Below are 18342 nucleotides of genomic sequence, written 5' to 3'. Positions count from 1 at the left end.
AATACTCGTGAACGGAGCTTCTTAAATATTAAATAAAGAACCCTTCAGTAACGACATTGTTGTCACCAAATCACGTGGGTAAACATCATTAATTTGAAGTAGTTTGGTTTAGCGTCACACTCGATTTAGTGCGAATTTCAGAAGCGAACAAATGGTGACGTTAAATCGAAGTTTTACCGTATATTTCTATGATGTTTATTATATGTGTACAATTACATAAATCAATAAAGTGTTGTAAGAGACATGCAATATTTACACTATGCAAATTAGCATTTTAATTATCTTAAAATATCATTTATTCCATTATTTGCTAATTAGAAACATTATAAATTTTTTAAAATGTAGAACTTTAAATATTTTATTATTAAATAAGATATAAGTAGTTAAACTTTATATAGCCTATAATTACCGCCAAGAGAATATTTGATGTAATTTTAACATTTTAAATCATTATTATTTTTTGTTTAAAATATTATAATTTATAAACGTTTTTAAAGTTTTATAAACTTATTCTATTTTAATTAATTTTTAAGCCGACTTTTTATTCATTTATATTATAAAAACATTTATAATCCTCGAATAAAGAAGTTAAAAGGAGAATTAGACTCTATACTGTAGTGTATTGTACGTACTGTATATTATACAGTGTACGTACATTATACATAATGCATAGTCCTGTATTAATCTTCGTACGAGACTATATTATATATACTGTAAACTGTGTACAGGACTATTTGTTTTATTACTTAGCATACAACACTGTATGCAGCTTATAGAATATCTGCAGAAATAAAGAATAAGCTCTGTAATTTAAAAATAGTTTATTCTATTTAAAATCAATTTATAATGATCACTACTTTTGTGAAATATCGATCGTACTTCTAATATCATCGATAACACGCTTCATTCTTTATTTATCATCCCTATCGATCGTTATCTGAATAGAAAGGTATGAGTTTAAGAAGATTCAGCCTTACCTGCCCCTGTCGATGTCACTTGCCACCAGGTGTTACTGAGATGAAAACTGATATAATAGGTCAAGACAGTAAAGCCAACAACCAGAAGGAACACTTCTCTCACCGAACGACATCTGAGTGTAGGGCGGAACCTCATTGAAGGGATCACTCTGTCAAACAAGAAATGCTTCAATATAATTGTCTAACACCACAAAAATACTCTTCTAACATAAAAGTATTTAAATTTAACTCGTATTTATGCCCCGGTTTACGCTTTCAAATACACGAAGCATCGAGATATGGTACATTTTGTAACAGGAATCGATGATTTAACCCATCTTCGTACATCTGAAATGCATAATTAAGGGCTCTAGGGATTACTAGAGATGTGGACCACATCTTAAAATCCACATTTCCGACCAATTTTGAACCATTCTATTGTAGGATGGTGTAGAAGCAGGAATATGCCATTATGGGGTTTCCTGTCACGTTTCTCCTTAATGGCATAGTGTTGGCCATTCATTTTTGTTGTGGACAATGAATCTATTAATATCCTCTCCCATCTATTATACCTTCAAATATCATCATTAAATGACCTTATAAAGCTTCCTTATTTATATATAAATCTCAATAATTCTATCGAAATATTAAATTATAGAAAGGCTTTTAACTCTTACACTATAGATAAGATTAAACAAAAATTTGTATTCTTTGGTAGGGAGTGAAGTAATATAATCCATCATTTGTATATGGATGCGATATTGTGCAGTGGTTTTATACCAGAAAAAATTTTCTGACGTAAACAAATAATATCATTTCTGGTCGAATTAGTTTCGAATTTTATACAATTGTGTAGCAGTCAAAAATGTCTCATTTCTGTTTGCCACAATCATTTCTCATTTTCATACCTATTATTCATATTAATCCTATTTTTAACATATTTTTATCTTTAAAATTCTAAATATTAATTATTTGAATATTTAGATTCTTAAAATAAACTGTAAAAATCCGCTCTCAAAGCCTCTCTCTTGAACGTAGATAACTGAATTCTAACGTGTTTTATGCAAATTATAACTGTTAGAAACAATAAATTATTTAATTTAATACATTTTTATATAAAAAATGCATAAACTTAATATTTTTTAATAAAAATATCAATTTTTTAAAGTAATTATTAAGACCTGTAAAGAGGAAATTTATACTGTAATTTTACAATAGAATTTCAATAAACTAAAAAGCTTATAAAAGTCTTTTTAAATTTAAACTTCAATTTTTTTTTAATATTTTAGTATATTGTATAAAATCATTCAATTTATTTTCTTTTAAGTCAGATATTTCTTTTTTGTTTTTAAACTTTTAAAAGTATAGAAAGAACCTTACTTTAACATAAAATAAAATAATAAATTTAAAAAATAATAATTAAAAAATGTATTTTTAAAAAAATTTAATTAAATTTTATCTGATAAAAAGTTATTAAATTTATTTTTGTAAATATACTATTAAATTTTTATATTTTTTTTATACAACAAAAATTTATTTCTAGATTTAGCTTCAATAATATATTATTTGCCGAAATTTTATAATATATATATAACAGTCAAACCTCGAAATAGTGCTCTTTTAAATACTGTATGTCACTCCGGAAAAAGCGCCAATGAATACTCGTGAACGGAGCTTCTTAAATATTAAATAAAGAACCCTTCAGTAACGACATTGTTGTCACCAAATCACGTGGGTAAACATCATTAATTTGAAGTAGTTTGGTTTAGCGTCACACTCGATTTAGTGCGAATTTCAGAAGCGAACAAATGGTGACGTTAAATCGAAGTTTTACCGTATATTTCTATGATGTTTATTATATGTGTACAATTACATAAATCAATAAAGTGTTGTAAGAGACATGCAATATTTACACTATGCAAATTAGCATTTTAATTATCTTAAAATATCATTTATTCCATTATTTGCTAATTAGAAACATTATAAATTTTTTAAAATGTAGAACTTTAAATATTTTATTATTAAATAAGATATAAGTAGTTAAACTTTATATAGCCTATAATTACCGCCAAGAGAATATTTGATGTAATTTTAACATTTTAAATCATTATTATTTTTTGTTTAAAATATTATAATTTATAAACGTTTTTAAAGTTTTATAAACTTATTCTATTTTAATTAATTTTTAAGCCGACTTTTTATTCATTTATATTATAAAAACATTTATAATCCTCGAATAAAGAAGTTAAAAGGAGAATTAGACTCTATACTGTAGTGTATTGTACGTACTGTATATTATACAGTGTACGTACATTATACATAATGCATAGTCCTGTATTAATCTTCGTACGAGACTATATTATATATACTGTAAACTGTGTACAGGACTATTTGTTTTATTACTTAGCATACAACACTGTATGCAGCTTATAGAATATCTGCAGAAATAAAGAATAAGCTCTGTAATTTAAAAATAGTTTATTCTATTTAAAATCAATTTATAATGATCACTACTTTTGTGAAATATCGATCGTACTTCTAATATCATCGATAACACGCTTCATTCTTTATTTATCATCCCTATCGATCGTTATCTGAATAGAAAGGTATGAGTTTAAGAAGATTCAGCCTTACCTGCCCCTGTCGATGTCACTTGCCACCAGGTGTTACTGAGATGAAAACTGATATAATAGGTCAAGACAGTAAAGCCAACAACCAGAAGGAACACTTCTCTCACCGAACGACATCTGAGTGTAGGGCGGAACCTCATTGAAGGGATCACTCTGTCAAACAAGAAATGCTTCAATATAATTGTCTAACACCACAAAAATACTCTTCTAACATAAAAGTATTTAAATTTAACTCGTATTTATGCCCCGGTTTACGCTTTCAAATACACGAAGCATCGAGATATGGTACATTTTGTAACAGGAATCGATGATTTAACCCATCTTCGTACATCTGAAATGCATAATTAAGGGCTCTAGGGATTACTAGAGATGTGGACCACATCTTAAAATCCACATTTCCGACCAATTTTGAACCATTCTATTGTAGGATGGTGTAGAAGCAGGAATATGCCATTATGGGGTTTCCTGTCACGTTTCTCCTTAATGGCATAGTGTTGGCCATTCATTTTTGTTGTGGACAATGAATCTATTAATATCCTCTCCCATCTATTATACCTTCAAATATCATCATTAAATGACCTTATAAAGCTTCCTTATTTATATATAAATCTCAATAATTCTATCGAAATATTAAATTATAGAAAGGCTTTTAACTCTTACACTATAGATAAGATTAAACAAAAATTTGTATTCTTTGGTAGGGAGTGAAGTAATATAATCCATCATTTGTATATGGATGCGATATTGTGCAGTGGTTTTATACCAGAAAAAATTTTCTGACGTAAACAAATAATATCATTTCTGGTCGAATTAGTTTCGAATTTTATACAATTGTGTAGCAGTCAAAAATGTCTCATTTCTGTTTGCCACAATCATTTCTCATTTTCATACATCAAACGTGAATATTATATACAGTTATTCAATGTGTGGGAGGAAATATATATCATTTCTTGTAAATATTCTTCGTGCATCAATCATTTGCAAACATGCTTTTATTCGGAAGTAGTTTAATCATCAATTTTTGGGCTTCTTTTTCTGAAATTTCTTCAGAAAATATTGTTTTTTATGCGTGTACGCTCATATTTTTAGTTGAAGGTTTCTTTCTAAAGTACTGTACCTGTAGTTCTGTATTGGTTTATTGTGACAATCTTCCCAACTGGTGGTTTGTCATGATAATCTTCTCAATTGTAGTTTATCATGACAATCTTGTCAAATATTGGTTTATCATAACAATGTTTCCAACTAGTGGTTTGTCGTGGCAATCTTCCAAACTGGTGGTTTATCATGAAGATCTTTCTAACTAGAGATGTGTCACGATAATCTTCCCAACCAATGGTTTATCATTGCAATCTTCCTAACTGATAATTCATCCCAACCGGATGATAACTCTTTTAACCATTAGTTTTATCATACCACTCTTCGTAGCCATTAGTTTATCATGATAAACTCCATTATAACATTCTTCTCACTTAAGTATTCTTTATGATACTTGTCCTTATTACTGGTTTATCATAATAGTCCTTACATTTAGTGGTTTATCACGACAATCTTTCCAACTAGTGGCTTATCTGATAATCTTCTTAATCAAAGGTTTACCATGGCAATCTCCTTAACTAATGGGTTAACATAGAATCTTCCTAACCAGTGGTTTATCATATCAAGCTTCTTAACAGGTACTTTATCGTATAGATGCTTCATTAGTAGCATTATATCATAGCATTTCTCAAGCATTGGTTTATTCTTTATTTCCTAACCAAAACTGATCGTTTTCTATATTTTCAAAGTGATTTTCACTAGCTCTGGAGATCGCGACTTACCGGTTGAAAGAAACCGTATCATCAGCTCTTGATGTAGTTTAATTCCTCATTACTTTTAAAATAAAAATATTTCAAAATCTAACTAATTTTCCGTTCGTAGCGAATGCCTTTCATCGATGAAGGAAGATAATTTCAAATTATCTTCCTTCATCGATGAAAGACATTCGCTACGAACGGAAAATTATTAATTCGGTAGCAGTCATTTGAAGAAGAAAAATGACTTCAACGTAATTTGTCTATTGTGCATTGTTTTCATGATTGAAGTATTCACGAATTCTATGAATAGTGACGGCCATTATCAATCTTAAAAATGTGTCGTAATAAAAATATTTTCGAAAATATAGTTTTTTTCTTAAACATGTTTAAGAAATAGAATGATAAAACTTTCCGTATTCAAAAAAACTCAGTCGATTGAGCCCTCCGAATTGTTTTTTGGATATTTGGATTTTTATGAAAATTTTTGTATTATTGCTGTTAGACACGTGTGGAAATTTTCGGAAATTCTAAGCTACGAGCTTGTTAGTGAAGTATGAACTCATCACCGATTACGACAGTACAGAAATAAGTTCTGTAATATTATGCGTGCAGTTCGATTTTGTACGTAATTTCTTAATTTATCAAATATAATAGATTTTTGGCATATATTTCATTTGGTNGGTCTAAAAACATTATCTTGCATCAAAAAAACACATTTTTGTTAATAATTAAAAAAGTATATTTTTAATAATAATTTTACATAAATACACTCATAATCTCATTTAAATACAGTAGTTAATTTTCAGCTTTTTAAAAGAAAAAAAAAATTAAAAAATCTACTTAATCATATTAAATATCACTCATTATGATTAAGCACTTTATTTAAATTAAGAACTGTAATTAATCTTTATATAATTTTTAATGATTTAAAAATAAAATTTGATTTTTTGTGTGTGTTTTTTATAAATTAAAATAAACAAAATTTGATTTTTTTAAAGAAAATAACCCAAAAATATACTTAATTACCTTAAATATCACTTATTATAATTAGTTACTCTATTCAAATAATTCTAATTAAACTTAAGAAAATATATTTAAATGTTTTCAAAACAAAATTTAAACTTTTTTTTTATTTTTAGAAATTAGAATAAACAAATTTGCTGATTTTTTTTAAGAAAAAGCAATTAATTGCATTTACAGTTGAATGATAATTTTTGAAATCAAATTGATGATTTGATTCAATATTTTTGAAACTTTCAAAGAGATGAGATGCGTGTTTTCTTTCAAGAAATTTAAATTCTTTTTATTTTTACATTTAAAAATATGAAAAATAAATATTTTTAAATCTAAAGGGAATATAATTTCGAATTTTAAATTTATATTTAATGATAATTCAATTGATAAAAAAAAAGTTTGAGTAGAGGTATTTTTTTGGATAATTTTCTAATAATTTTATACATTTTTTTTGTTGTTTATTTTATTAAAAAAACAAGCTAAAAATCATTATAAATTCAATTTATTTAAGCAATTTATATACGTATATATGTATATATAGATTATTTTATTAATATTAGAATATTGATTATCTAAAAATGCATAATGAGAGCTGCTTGTAAAAAATACAAATAAAAGAATCGAAAGATGATTGTTTTCCAATAATAACATTTTTATTAATTTTTAGATACGTTTCAGAATTTAGTTTTTTCCATTTTTTTAATGTAAATTGTGTAAATTTTTTGTTTGTTTCTTATTATTAAATTGTAATATGTATATAAGTATAGAAGAATTTATGAAAAAATAAAATATGAAATTGTAGAAAAAAATGTATAAAAATATTATAAAGTATAAAAAAAACATATTAAAATGTAAAAAAATAAATGACAATGTGAATTTAGAAATGTATAAAAACATAGAAAATGCATTAAAATATGTATTACAATCGGGGCCTTTCTTCAGAGGTTGGTTTGGGGCCCTAGGTAAAGTGGGCCCCTTTATCCGAATTTTTTTAAACAAATGAATTACGTAGAATGTTTCTTTATTAATAAAGACAGACTCAAATATTTTATTTTTTGTTCGTTATAGGTAGGGCTGGTCCTATGACTGTATTTACCAACAAAGAGGTGAGAGTAGAAGTCAATCAATCAGTATTTTAAGTACTGTACAGTACGTGTCTGATTGATTAACCTTGACTTCGACTCAATTCTTTGGTGAATACAACCGTTAGACTTGGTGTGATCCTAAACTATAACATATAAGAGGTCCTCCCTCCCTCTCCATCAAATAATGATGGAGACCCTAAACTAGAGACTCATAACGTAAGCCAGCACGTTTAGCTTATGTGCAAATCCGGCCCACTTACAGGGCCGTCGAGAGGGGGTAGTTGAGGAAAAATCCCCAACTTCCCCCTCTCGATGGCCCTGGTGACAATATAGAAAGAAGAGAAATGATCGTGCATTTATTACTCGTAATTAGCATGTTAAATATATGGTAATTCATTCAGTTTACTTTTAGTTTTTAGTTTTATTTTTATTTCTTCAATCAAAATTTTAAAATTTTAATTAAGTTTCTGTTAATCATGTGAAGTCGACACGTTTTGTAACATCCAATTATTTGATGAAAAAAAAGTCAGTTTAAGGAAAAGTTTGATAAGAGATAATTAGCTTATTTTGCCACCCAATGTATAATATATATAACCACGAATCAAAAAACATTTTTATAAGAATATTTGACTTAAATCCTGATTTAGTAGACGTAATAAATGTCACTAAAATAAAGAATATGACATTTATTACAAAGAAAACAATCCCTTTGTTCTAACAATATTCAAATTCTTCAATTTTTGATGATATTAGTCCTACAGATCTTACTTTTTTAGAAAAATATTTCTTTGAAATTATTTTTCTAAGAAAATGTTCTCGTAAACTTGTAAGATCTTGTAACCAAATGTTTGATTTAAAAAATAAAAATAAATAAACTGTTTAGTTAAACAAAGCGAAAACTTTTCTTTGTTTTTAGCTTAAAAATTTACAATAAATTATACGATTTTTTAGAAAAGCCAAATGCAGATTTTGCAGTAAAGTTTATGGATTTTNATTCAATTCCCATCAATTCAACGGAGTAATCTGCATTAGCAATCCTTTCTTCCTATCAATGACTAACTTAGTAAATAATCAATATATTAAAGTAAGTGCCGAATTTCTTAGAAAAACCTTCGTAATTCTGTGCCTTTAAATGCCAATTGTGCGCTTCGGATAAGCGCGTAATCTTATAATTCTAATTGTAGATTGTGCCTTTGAAAATCTGAATAAGTTTTTAACTTTAATTGTTTGCCGTTTCTTGGAAACGTACGTAATTTTGTGATTTTAATTGCAGATAGTAACTTTGAAAACACGTGTAATTTTATAGCTTTTAATTGCTACTTCTGCCTTCATAAACGTTTGTAATTCTGTAGCTCTAAATACTAATTGTGCCTTTGAAAATGTGCGTAACTTTGTAGTTCTAAATCTGGATCGTACGTTGATTATACTATTCGGATTTTGTGTTTTAAATGCAGATTGTGTCGTCGAAAACGTGCATAATTTTGTATGTTTAAACGCGGATTTTACAGTACTTGCAGCTGATTGTTGTAAGTGTAATTTGTATCTTCGAAAACGTGCGTAACTTTATAGCTCTAAATAGAAATTGTGCCTGTGAAAATGTGCTTCAATTTTATAGCCGTAAGTATAATTTATAGTCTTCTATATATATAGAAAAGAAATCCTTCTAAAATGGCGTTACAGAATATTATATATATCGATTCAAATTAGTTATTTGTAAAGCTCTTGCTTTTAAAAAAATTATTTTTATCTCCACATTTAATAATAATAATATAAAAAAAAACAACAAGATTTGTATATTTACTTAAATACACAATCATAAAATAAATTTATCTAAATATTTTATAAGATAATTATGTTTAATGCACAACGAAATTATAATAATTTGCTATTTACTAAATTATTATTATTTTTTTGTTTTGATGAAAGAAAATTTATCATTTCTTATCCAAAAATATTTTCTTAATAGAAGTAATAAATTTATTTATTGTTATTATATTTTATCTAAAAAAACATCAAATCATTGGTAAAAAAATCCAGGATAAATACGATTAATACATTATTTAGGATAGAAAACACACTCAAAAAATTATAATATGTTCTTTGTCATACATCTCAGTAACACAACAAAGTCACCTTTATTTTCAGGTTCTTCGGTGCCTCAATGTATAAATCTTTTAACAAGTTTTAAATATTAAGGCAGAGAAGAGGCTCTTATTTTGAGCTCATAATATGTCCCTTTTTACACACCTCACGAGAGAAGTGCCTCAAAATAAAGTCAAGCGACTTTATTTTGAGGCACTTCTCTCGTGAGGTGTGTAAAAAGGGACATATTATGAGCTCAAAATAAGAGCCTCTTCTCTGCCTTAATATTTAAAACTTGTTAAAAGATTTATACATTGAGGCACCGAAGAACCTGAAAATAAAGGTGACTTTGTTGTGTTACTGAGATGTATGACAAAGAACATATTATAATTTTTTGAGTGTGTTTTCTATCCTAAATAATGTATTAATCGTATTTATCCTGGATTTTTTTACCAATGATTTGATGTTTTTTTAGATAAAATATAATAACAATAAATAAATTTATTACTTCTATTAAGAAAATATTTTTGGATAAGAAATGATAAATTTTCTTTCATCAAAACAAAAAAATAATAATAATTTAGTAAATAGCAAATTATTATAATTTCGTTGTGCATTAAACATAATTATCTTATAAAATATTTAGATAAATTTATTTTATGATTGTGTATTTAAGTAAATATACAAATCTTGTTGTTTTTTTTATATTATTATTATTAAATGTGGAGATAAAAATAATTTTTTTAAAAGCAAGAGCTTTACAAATAACTAATTTGAATCGATATATATAATATTCTGTAACGCCATTTTAGAAGGATTTCTTTTCTATATATATAGAAGACTATAAATTATACTTACGGCTATAAAATTGAAGCACATTTTCACAGGCACAATTTCTATTTAGAGCTATAAAGTTACGCACGTTTTCGAAGATACAAATTACACTTACAACAATCAGCTGCAAGTACTGTAAAATCCGCGTTTAAACATACAAAATTATGCACGTTTTCGACGACACAATCTGCATTTAAAACACAAAATCCGAATAGTATAATCAACGTACGATCCAGATTTAGAACTACAAAGTTACGCACATTTTCAAAGGCACAATTAGTATTTAGAGCTACAGAATTACAAACGTTTATGAAGGCAGAAGTAGCAATTAAAAGCTATAAAATTACACGTGTTTTCAAAGTTACTATCTGCAATTAAAATCACAAAATTACGTACGTTTCCAAGAAACGGCAAACAATTAAAGTTAAAAACTTATTCAGATTTTCAAAGGCACAATCTACAATTAGAATTATAAGATTACGCGCTTATCCGAAGCGCACAATTGGCATTTAAAGGCACAGAATTACGAAGGTTTTTCTAAGAAATTCGGCACTTACTTTAATATATTGATTATTTACTAAGTTAGTCATTGATAGGAAGAAAGGATTGCTAATGCAGATTACTCCGTTGAATTGAATTGATGGGAATTGAATTAATGTAGCAAAACAATGAAAATCAAGTAACTAACGATCCACAGAATAACTTCGATTAAGGAATAAATCGAAGGACCAATTAATGGAAGAGGGGATGCAAATAAACAATGAATAGATTCATTATGTTTCAAAATTGTTTTATTAAATTCATTTATTGTAATGCATTACACATATATTTGCTTGATAATTTTGCGTATTTCCGTATCCGTTTCCAGCATATTTTTGGTATTATTTATAATTTCTTTTGGAAAATTTAAATAAAGAATTTAAGTAAAATAAAGAGTGTTTTTAAAAGTGGAATTCTTATAAATTTATATTACAGAAATTATAATTTTAGTATATAAATATTTATAATTTTTAAATTAAAAATAAATAGTTTTCAAAATCTAAAAAAAAATTCCTTCAAATTTTTACGTTTTTTTTTAACTTTTTCGAGTAGAAAATTTCTTGAAAAAATAGGAAGTTACTCTGATTTTCTTTGCCTTTTTCCAGGATTCAAAAAATGTTAAAAATTTAGGCAATATATTTGATAATTTTTGAATTTTTCTGATTTTCTCTGACAATATTTTGTAGGAGAAAAATTAGGAAAAAAATCCAAGCAACATTTTATCACTTTTTAAAATAAAAACTCGCTAAAAAGAATAACAAAAAGAATTTTTTTCCTCTGATTTTTCTAATTTTTCTCAAGCAAAAATACTGTTAAAAAGTCAGAAATTTCAAAAAATTATATTAAAATAGATCATAAATTTATAGAAGATTTTTTTTAAGAATTGCAACATATTTAATCTTTAACTTTAATCATTAGAAACATCATCTAAGATATAATTCACATCTCTATATCAAAATTTAAGTTTAAAAAATAGATATAAATAAGATAAATGACGTCCAATATCCACGCATCCATCAAAGGAAAACATGAGAATACTCACCACAAGTAATCCTACTTCCGTCGTAGGACCTTAGTCAATCGTTTTCTTTCATATTCAAATCTTGTATCTTCAACAATTATCATCTAAAAAAAGAGAAAAAGAAGAAAATTTATCAAAAAAATTTGCTTTCAATTATCCCAGTGATGATGTAGATATGGCAGTTCAGTATCAAATCTTCACTAGAAGACAATTATGGATTAATTTTATATGTAAAATATTAACTTTTTAGATGAAAAGTATTTTTAAAAAGTTATTTATCATTAAGCAAACTTACAGAATCATTGTTTAAGTATAGAAAAAAAAAGAGAAGCTTATGGCTTACTTATCCGAATCTACTTCAGACTCATTCTGTAGGAAAGATAATGGATGTTTATCTTTAAGGAACGATGTTTATTCTGAGAAAATTCCTTTAGAATTTTCAATAAATACATATTCAATCAAAGCTCCTGTTCAGGATTAGATTTTAACTAGTTAAATATTCATTCGTATACTGAATAGGATTTTATTTTTTGAAAGAAAGTAGACATTCCATCATGAAATTTTAATGTTGTAATTATTTTATATTAATAAATCTGAATTTTTAATCATTTATATATGTATTTTTAATATTACATATATTAAAATTAAAGAAATCAATATTTTAAGAGTGATAAAATTTCTTTAAAAAAATACAGAAGGTACCACTTATATCGAGCGATTTTCAACACCGTTCTCATCATTTTACTTCATTTTAAAAATTTCCAATAAAAAAAAAATTACATTTTTAGATGATATTTTATCAAAATAAATATATAAAAATATCTCAGAATATTTGAATTTTTTTGTTTTTTTATTTTACTATAAAATGTTTCATATCTCCATACCGGAACAAATATTTTCTTTGACAATTTATGATATTATATACACATGTATCTGAAATAGAAAGTTCCATTTTTTTGATATTCAAAAAAATCAATATTAAAATTCCGTACACGATATAGAAAATATCATTTTTCACTATCAAAAAATTCGTCTTAAGACTTTAAATATTTATAACTTAATCACAAACATGATAAAAATGTAAACAAGTCAATGAACGAACAAACATCTTCGAAAAAATCTAAAAATATTTATTCATAAACATTACTTTAAAGAGATTTTTTTAGATAATCCAAAAAATTCGCTAATAAATATTTAATTTTGTCATTAAAATTTTTAAATTATCAACAAACTTGAAGAAAGAGTCAGGATTGGGTTTACATACGAGCTAAACAAACTACAACTTAGGACTTCACGCTTTTAAATTTATTATTTAGTAGAGGGCACGCTCGGGCCCTCATGAATTTATTATTATTTAATGAAACTGGAGGGCCTCTTATATGGTATAGCTTATACCCTTAAGATTTTAAATTTATTAATGTTTAGAAGAAGAGGGCACGCTTTAGGGGTAGCTCAAGATCTTATACATTTATTATTATTTGATAGAGCTGAAGAACATCTCATTAAGCCCTTAAGATTTTAAGTTTATTATTATTTAATGGAGCTAAAGGGCCTCTTATATTTTAGGGCCACAACAAATCTAATCTAAAATCTGACTGTGGAAAGAGTAAACGCATTCGAATTCATAAAGAAACTTCTCTTTATTACTACAATCTTCAATATTTTAGAATTTAAATACTTTTCTTTTAGATAATAAAAAGTTTGTAGAATGGCCATAAAGACGATTTCTTTTTTAAAATACTTTTCCATCTTTCGCACCAATTGGAAATGGACGTGTCAGGTTAATCCATCAAATTTAATATTACTTCGGCACAATGCTTCTAACTGTGACAGTCAGACACGTTACATCACTAGCGTTATTTCTTTTTCTTGATTGCTTAACAATCACATGACCCTAAAGGCTGGTAAGATATTATCTGATATAAAAAGATATATTTTCAGGCGAAAAAATGTGTAAATGATTGTTTTTTATCGAGTTTTGATGATATTTCTATGCGGATAAACATTCTAATGTGATTTCTGGTGATTAAAATACATGGTTAATTTTTACAATAAACTTTATTGTTATTATTTTAGAATATTTTATATTTATTGAAGTATTATTTTTCATATTTTAGAAATTTCTATTTTTAACATTTTATTTGATATTTTTTTCATATTTCGCAATTCTTTGAACACTTCCGTTAAACATCATCATCCGATTTATCAGATTTACACTTGTTTATACATTTTAATTACACTCAATTTCAATAGAATAATGATTAATATCGTAAATAAGGTATTTAATAAGAATCTCTTAATATAATCCAATTAAATAAGCGCAATTAATTAATTAAATATTATAAGTTAGGTTATAATGAAAGTTTCTTGTATTCATATGACATACTCTAAATTGAATTGACATAAAGTTGTATAATTAGACACCACTGGTTGCTTGTAGTAGTGAATCAGGACGTAAATCAAAAGACCGATAGGAAACATCGACATTTCGATCGAGACGATTGATTTTCTGTACAACTGCAACAAGATCAGTCCTTGTTTGACGATGCCAGGTGTTGTCATCATCGGTTCACAATGGCAACTACATTGGTTTGCTCTCGTCCGATTTACTCGAATTTTATACACTTTATATGAATTTTTTAGAAGATTTATAACTATAACGTACATAAATATAAATTTATGATGAGAAATTAGCATATAAACAATATTACTTCGCAATATTGACCATTGTTTCAATGATAACAACACGACTTCTCTCCACTTTAAATATAATTTTTTTTCGAGTTTTATATAAATAAATAAGTAGAAATATTGTCGTCAGATATTTAAGACGTGTATTATGTGTCAAATGTGATGAAACATTTATATATTCTCCCTAGATTTAGACGTGGCAAAGAAGGATTTGCAGGGCTTGGTTCATCTGACACAATTTACATGCTGGCAGAAAAACCTCCATTCCAAAGTATTAGAGTTGCTCGGACCTCGCATTTACCATGGAATGAATGTTGTAATGTGTTTCTGTCTCTCCATTACTGCTGATCCTGGCTTTCTACACCTAAGCACTTTACATTGGAAGGCTTTGACAAGCCGTCACGAGACAATTCTGTATCCTATTGGAAGAGAGTTGGGGATGGTTCCAACAGCTGGCGAGCCATCGTTATACTTCTATTCCATCTCCATTGAGCAGCGTGAAAAGATTGTTGGTTTATTTATTGAGTAAACGGCAAAGGGATCAGGACCCGAGGACACAAGTCGATAGCGTTCTATTATTCATAGCCAAGTAGAGCTGTGACACATGAATAATACAACAATTCACCGTTGAGGGGCCTTGAATAGTAATGACGTCAGACAGGAAGTAACTATCCGCGTAGCTTCCGGTCCTTAAAATCTTTTCAAAAGAAAGTTTATAGTATCTCTTGACCCGTTGTGAGAAGGGGGTTCGATTCTCTTTACAAACTCTCCCATTCTTATCATCATAATTAGAGTCGCGAATCCCTTAAGATTTTTGAGTTTTCCTTTCGTTATAACACAAAATCCTCGATTTAATGCTTTTATAATTCATTTATGCTGTATCCTTTTACTTAGTATTCAAAATAGCTATTTTTTTATACGGGAAAAAAAACATTAAAAACGTATAGATTTTATCTTGAAAGCAAACAGCTTATGCAGGTAATGATTAAAATCAATTAATTTTATCTATGAAAATACTTAAATATAATTTTATTTTAAGGAAGAAAGCTTTAAAATATATAAATAAGTTTTTTAGATTAAAAAAAGTGATAAAAGTTTCCAAAAAATTTATTTTTATTAAATTTTTACATATTTCTTTTGTATGTTTCATTAGTTTCTCACACTTTTTTATACGTTTTACGTAAGTGAAGTGATATTTTATCTAAAAGATCTATCTTTAATTTCTGTAAGCTCTAAAAATATTATCAATATTCCAAAAAATATTTTATATAATGAATATTTAACGTATTTCAGAATTTTACTTTTTATATAATACAAAAAAATTAAAAGTAAATCTTTAAATAAGCAACAATATAACTTATATAAAACATCTAAAAGCATATAAAACTAATTAAAAAATAAAGCAAAAGAAAATCTAAAAAATGTAATAAAAATTAAATTTTTTGGAAANAAATTGTATAATGTACTTTTATAATTTTTACTATTTTATATAAAATATATGTTTAATTCTAGAGCTGATAAATTGAATCAGAGATTTTATTATATTATTTATTAATTTCATATATTTAATTACAAAAAGTTCACTTTAAACATAATAAAGATGTTGAAAATTTTAGATGATGATAATTTCCAAGTGACAAATGAAGAATTAGACACCCTTTTAAAATGTATAAAATAATTGATTTAATCTTTAAATCCTATTCAGTAGCATTTAAGTAAGTTAAGTAGATAAAGCATCAAAGTAATGAGGCCTTAAGGCCATGATAATGAAGTAAACCAGAGTAAAACAATTTATCAAATGGAGTGTTGAAAGAAAAAAAGCAAAACTCTTGATTCTTTGTACTGTAGACAGATGGCGTAGTTGACGTGTGTTTGGAAAACCTTTAACAAGAGGCAGATGGTCAAAGGTTTTACCCAATAAAACATTTTCACATTAAGTAAGCATTTGCAGCTGTAAAACGTTCTTAATGAAACATTTATTCTAATTATTTATTCTGGTTTTTAATTTAAAAAAAACAAGAAAAATTTTTTATTAATTGAATTATTTCAATCACAGAAACTGAAGTTTACGTTTTAAAACATTCGAAAAAAATTTACATTTATTTGATCATGGTAAAGAAACAAGATTGAAAAGGATGTAAAAATCAAAGATTATAGCTAGGAGCAAAGATGCAAAATGAAGGATTTTAAATCAGAAGTTACGGACTAAAATCAAATATTATAGAAGGAACTTTGCCCTAAAATCAAAGATTGTACATCAGAACTAAGATCCAAGATCAATTTTTGTAGCTTAATAGATGAGAACAAGGAGAGTCATTTGGTATGGATCTCAGACACAGAAGGGCCCCAAAATTTAATTTTTTGTATAATAAAACATACTATAGAAGTAAAAAAATATTTTTTATTTGTTTTTTGATTTTATTCATATGTTTTTATAGCCTTTAGGAGAGAGTGTGTATATTTTTATGCCTAAACAAACAAGATTCAGTACTTGACTGAGGCCCATTTTACCAGGATTCAAATTAGTTAAAGAATTCATTTTTGATAGTATTCCAAAGAAAGGGTCAAAGTTCACCAGTTTGCCTCCAGTCCTAAACATGTAAAGTCAGAAAGCATTAGAAAACTGTAAAGGTAACATTTATGATAGATCAGTAACTTGTCTCATCTCACTGAACACTTTAGAATATGCAGAGATCAAAAATAAATTCATAAATTTCAAATTTTATAATAAAATTTAAATTTATAAACAATTAAACTGTAATTTTTCAGAAATTTTTACTAATTAAAACACTAAATAGTTTATTTTTAATTATCTAAATTTTAGGAATTAGAGCATTTTATTTTCATTAAAAAGTACTGTAATCAATTTTTATATATTAATAATATAAGAAGACTTTTCATAAACATTCAAATCTCTTTTTTATTGACATTTAAGTATAATTTTCCTTGAGTGTTGGTAATGCTTTAAGAGAGTAAAGCACTTTATTTTTCCTTAAAGTACTAAAGGTTAATTTCATTCATTGGTTATCTGCTTTAAGTTACCAGATGTGACCTTATCATCCATCTGCTTCTCCACACAAAGATCTGGTTCCTATAAAATACACCAGTTATAGCTAAGCTCTTGGATTAATTTCAGTCAAAGAAAAATCTAAAACACATCTTGAAATCCAATATTCATTCAATCCAATAAAGAAAGACACAAATATAATTATTAAAAAAAATAAGTTAAATCTAGCATTTCTTTATTATTATTTTCTTTAAATCTGATTAAATTTAATATTTATAATATTCTTATTATGTTTTTTTTTTTAAATATTGTCTTTTCAAGTAATAGATTTAAAGATAATAAAATCTAATATTTTAAATTATACTTTTATTTGTAAGATAATTATCTTTAAAAGCTTATTATTGATAAGTAAATTTGCAGTTAAATTGGTTTATAATGGGAAGGGGGAGAACATTTTTAAAAAATGTCTTTATATTTTTGATAGAAAAAATTTTTCAAAGTAATAAAAGTGAATTTATTTGAGTAAAGAACAGTTATAAATAAATATATATTTTAGAATTTTAAAGCACTATTATCTGTTTTTAGAGAATTAAAAGGTTGAAACATTTAAATTTAATTTTGAATTTATTTGAACTTTTTGTTATGATAATTGTATATATTTCTAAAAGAAATATTTTAAAAAATTCTGA

The 18342-nt window shown here is 26.3% G+C and overlaps 1 long non-coding RNA gene across 1 annotated transcript in view; it reads right to left on the bottom strand.

The window, feature by feature from the left end:
• LOC111624828 overlaps positions 1-18342 on the bottom strand; it is a 45253-nt gene that overhangs the window by 6288 nt on the left and 20623 nt on the right. Inside the window, exons 2-3 of the long non-coding RNA XR_002756639.1 lie at positions 11977-12059; positions 3591-3739 (exon numbers count right to left, since the gene is read on the bottom strand). This is a non-coding gene — a long non-coding RNA (uncharacterized LOC111624828). The remainder of the gene's footprint in view (positions 1-3590; positions 3740-11976; positions 12060-18342) is intronic.

The sequence above is a fragment of the Centruroides sculpturatus genome, unplaced genomic scaffold, assembly GCF_000671375.1.
Source record: "Centruroides sculpturatus isolate CEXI.00-Female unplaced genomic scaffold, Cexi_2.0 scaffold394, whole genome shotgun sequence".
NCBI lineage: Eukaryota > Metazoa > Arthropoda > Arachnida > Scorpiones > Buthidae > Centruroides > Centruroides sculpturatus.
This window is presented reverse-complemented; position numbering and strand designations above follow the sequence as displayed.